Consider the following 4,850-nt stretch of genomic DNA (forward strand, 5'->3'; position numbering starts at 1 on the left):
AGTATTTTGTAATAGTATTTTGTAATAGTATTTTACAGTTGTTAAATATGGGCTGGTGTCTAATGCTGTTAATGTGATGTATTATTTGGATTTGTTGTGTCAAATATTGTCATATTCTATATTTGACGCTGCTCAGTTGTTTATAGTGGCTCTAGTTGACTTTGATTTATTTGTTGTAAAACTGTTAATTATTTAAACTGGTTTATTTTCTGTTTCAATTTATTTTCTGTTTCACCTGACGTTTGATGATTAAAGACTGTAAATGTATCTAAAGGCTACGCCCCCTTCAGGTGTGTATGTGCCCCCTTCAGGTGTGTATACAGGACTAAACCAGGTCTAAACCAGGACTAAACCAGGACTAAACCAGGACTAAACCAGGACTAAACCAGGACTAAACCAGGACTAAACCAGGTCTAAACCAGGTCTAAACCAGGACTAAACCAGGACTAAACCAGGACTAAACCAGGACTAAACCAGGTCTAAACCAGGTCTAAACCAGGACTAAACCAGGACTAAACCAGGACTAAACCAGGACTAAACCAGGACTAAACCAGGTCTAAACCAGGTCCAAACCAGGTCCAAACCAGGACTAAACCAGGTCTAAACCAGGACTAAACCAGGACTAAACCAGGCCTAAACCAGGACTAAACCAGGACTAAACCAGGTCTAAACCAGGACAAAACCAGGACTAAACCAGGTCTAAAACAGGACTAAACCAGGACTGAACAAAGACCCATGAATAAACCAAAAAATCCATTATTATGTTTATGGGACATATTAAAATTGTATCCGGGGGCTGGAAAAATGCAAAAATCGAGTCGTAAACCAGGAGGAATATGAGCGTGAGTCGTATCAATAATTAGAACTTGGTGAGTTCTAATTTTGAGTGAAGGTTTCATGAAAAATATTGAAAGTCGGCTCAGTAGCTCCGCCTCAAAAATCAATTAACATGGGGCCAATGGGAGCCCGACGCCAAAAAAAGTTGCAGTAAAAATATGACGCTCATTCCAAAAAATAGTTCATGTGAGGACATGTAAAAAATGATACTATGACCCCGCCCTAAATCCCACAGGAAGTCGGCCATGTTGGATCAAACACGGCGCTGACAAAAGTGCACCTCGTCAAACTTTTGGCATCTTCTTCTACAGTTTTCAGTGAAAACACTTTAAATTTGGCCTCAAGACACAAAACCCATGAGCAAAGAACTCCTCCTACGGCGTTTGCCCCAAAAAGGTGAAATTTGGTGAAAATGGTGTTGAGGAGTGAGACATCAGTAGTTATTTGGATCTCTGTCACGGTCTGTGCAGCGGAGCCACAAACTGGAGCTAGAATGACAGAAAAATCACACATTGTAATAATTACAATTTTGCTGCCGTTTGTACAGACAAAGTCCCAAGTGTGTCAAAATGGAATAAGTTGTTAAAACCTTCGCCCTAAACCAAGGAGGACACCAAGGAGGACACCTTTGATCCGGACAAGAACTCTACCTGCTCCAGGGGAATCAAATAAAACATAAAGGACGAGAGGTCATCAAAGAACAGAACTAAGTCTTATGGATAAATTAGAATATTGAGCGCATTGTCTGTAATTAACCCTGAACTTAAATGTTAAAAAATGTGCTAAAAAAGAGACTGTGAAATGTCTGTGTCCTAAGAATACATTGACGTTTCTGCACTCTTGCGGTTAATTCACATTTTGAGCAACACTGAACCTCAACAAGAATCACCGGATGTTGATTTAACCCAAATGGCTCATTGTCACAGGAAGATCACCATTCTCCATATTGCTCAGCTCTTTGCTCTAGACCTGCTCTAGTCCTGCTCTAGACCCGCTCTAGTATTTCTTTCTGTATTTCTTTGCGAATCGCGTCGCCTCTTTTTGCGTGCCAAGTGTGGTGAAATGAGTAAAAGATGTGTTTGCAATTTGTCTGGAGAATAAAGCTAGCTTAGATTTGAAGGCTGTAACATGTTTGTACATGTCGTGCACAAACTGATCTTTCCCCTGCAGTTTCACATTCAGCTCATCCAAGTGTGAAAATATGTCCAGAGCAAACGCAAAATCACAAAGCCATTTCTTGTCGCTTAGCCCAGGAAATTGGTCAGATTTGCCCCCAAACTCCAAAAATGCGCCCATGTCCTCTTTCAGGTCCCAGACGCGTTGAAACACTTTGCCCAAACTTAACCACGAGAGTGATAAAGTAAATCCTGATGATCTGCATCAGTTTCCTCCAGGAAAGTGATGAACTGACGGTGCTGGAGTCTCCTTGCACGTATAAAGTTAACAAGTTTTACTACGGGATTCATGACATGGTTAAGCTGCAATACAGACTTACAGAGAGATTCCTGATGGATGATGCAGTGAAGGAAAATAACTGCTGCTCAGGGTTTTCCTCTCCCACTTTGTCCCGTATTCTTTTTTGCAGACCAATGTTTTTTCCAGTTAAATTTAGTGATCCATCCGTCGTGACATCGGCAAGTTTACTCCAAGGTAGTTTACGTTTCTCGATGGCAGCCGACACCTTGTCATACAAATCCTTTCCCTGCGCTGTTCCCTTCAGAGACTTCATGCTCAAAAACTCATCCGTTATCTCAAAACTCTCATTAATTCCACGGATAAAAATTGTGAGCTGCGCCGTGTCTTTCAAATCGTTGCTTTCATCAAGTGCCAGTGAATATAACTTAAAAGACTTTTTGTTTATTTGGCTGGCTATCTGTTCCACACGGCGAGTCACAGTCCGACGTTGTTGGATTTATTAAAAATGTTATCTATACTAATGTAATAATGAAATATACTTTTGCTGTGGTGACCCCTTGTCCTCCTTACTTTTACTCTAGAAAGGGGAGGAGGGGGTCAAAAAAGGGAATACCTTATAAAGTGTCTAAGTTTCAACATGACGTAAGATCTCGCTTGAGAGAAACAGGTATTTTCCTGTCCAATTAAGGCAAGGGGCCCAAGATGGAGATAAGCAGAAATAGCTCTGCTCTTGCATTGACTGATTGCTAGTGTAATTGGTATGCTTCGTAGCAAAGTGACGGCTGATATTGTACTCCTTGAAAACTGGCATATCAAGCATACAGCCTTTGACTGGACTTCAATGAAAAAATATTTAGTCGTCCACTCGGTATAAAACACTCGGCACTCACTATCCACTTTTCTTTTCCTCGATAAGCTCATTTTTACAGAAAGTCTCGATGTGAAACGCTTAACAGAGAAGAAGAAGGTTTGCCATCTCTTGGGGAAATGTGAGCATTACAGGCGAAAGGTAAAATGAGCAGTATTGTGAGTTCGAATCCCGACTCCAACATTTGCTGCATGTCCTCCTTTCTCTCTCAATCCCCCTCCTTTCTTTCTCATTCCATCTACTGTCTAATCAAGCCTACGGGAAAAAAATACAAATTACATTTTAATATAACTTGGGACAAGCTTGGCGGGCCGGATTGAAAGGCCCAGCGGGCCGGATGTGGCCCACGGGCCGTAGTTTGCCGGTTTGATCCTTTTGGAAAGTGTGCGGAATTGTTCCATGTTTCCTTTTGATGGCAACCCAGTCTTCTTTTCTAAAATGGTTCAAGACTTCTCATCTTGAAGTACCATACTTTTCGGGCTATACAGCTCTCCTGAATAAAAGCTGCGCAAACTAAATTAGTTTATTTCAATAAACCGCAGGTGCCCACGTTGTAACATGGGATATTGAGACATAAATAAAAGCGGCCATTACCCAAAGCCCATGACCATAGGTGAGAGTAAATCGAGAGACTCATCTCTGTCATGATCTGTTTTGGTGTTAGAAGTTTTTCTGTCTTTTTCCTCTGCTCCTCTTTGTTTCCCTCCTCCCTTCTTGTTCTTCCTCTGGTTACCGCCCCTTTTGTCTCTCTGCTCACTCACAGCTGGACCTCATTTCTAATCACTGGGTGTAGTATATTAGTGTGCGTTTTCCTTTTGTTTTTTGGGAGTTTGTCTGTTATTGCCCCCTTAGCCCCAGCATTCTAGCGGTTTTTCCTGATCCTCTGTTTTGACTTTTTGACTCTGACTGACCGTCGTTGTTCCTGTTTGCCGTTATCGACCCTTGACTGCCTTGTGTTTCTCCTTCTGCCTGATCCCTGATATTGCTGTTAGCCCGTGTACCGAACCTGGAAAGGATTTTGTTTACGACTCTCGCCTGCTCTCTGACACTGCTGGATACTGGACCTGGCCTTGCCTGAAGATTTTATATTTTTCTGTCTTATTTTTGGATTAAAGACTGTTTAATTCTTCGCCTGTCTCCCGATCCGTAATTGGCTCCGTTCTGCCGTTCGTGACAGAACAAACTCGCCAAATCATGGAGCCCGTGAAGCTGGACCAGTTCAGAACAGCAATCCAAGCCCAAGGAGCAAGAATGGGACACCAGGAACAGGATATCTCAGGTTTGAGGGAACTATTACTTAACCTATGTAAAGCCATGTCTCAGCTAAATGCTCGCCTTGATCAACCGGCTTCCACCAAGGCTAATGTGAGTAGTACTGCGCCACCCGCATCGTCCCATACCCCTCAAGTGCAGTTTTGGCAGGCTCGCGAGTCACACATCCCCACACCACCAAGATATGCTGGCGAATTTGGATCCTGTGGCCAGTTTTTACATCAATGCTCTTTAGTGTTTTCCCAGCAGCCCCTCACGTATGCTTCTGAACAGTCACGTATTGCCTTCACCATGAGCTTATTGAGTGAAAGAGCCGCTGCTTGGGCTGAATATGTCGCTGTATCAGCGGTGTCTAAGACTTATGATGACTTTGTTTTGGAGATGAAGGTTTTTGACCACCCTGTACGAGGCAAGGAGGCGTGTAAGAGGCTGTTGGCGTTACGTCAGGGACGTAGCT

General features: G+C 42.7%; 1 pseudogene; it reads right to left on the reverse strand.

Moving 5' to 3' along the window:
* Positions 1 to 1,833: 1,833 nt before the first annotated feature.
* On the reverse strand, positions 1,834 to 2,566 carry LOC140350843 (general transcription factor II-I repeat domain-containing protein 2-like; annotated as a pseudogene).
* Between the last annotated feature and the right edge of the window lie 2,284 nt (positions 2,567 to 4,850).

Source organism: Eucyclogobius newberryi, unplaced genomic scaffold (genome assembly GCF_026437365.1).
Source record: "Eucyclogobius newberryi isolate DKJ021-1_F unplaced genomic scaffold, fEucNew1.0.hap1 SCAF_8, whole genome shotgun sequence".
NCBI lineage: Eukaryota > Metazoa > Chordata > Actinopteri > Gobiiformes > Gobiidae > Eucyclogobius > Eucyclogobius newberryi.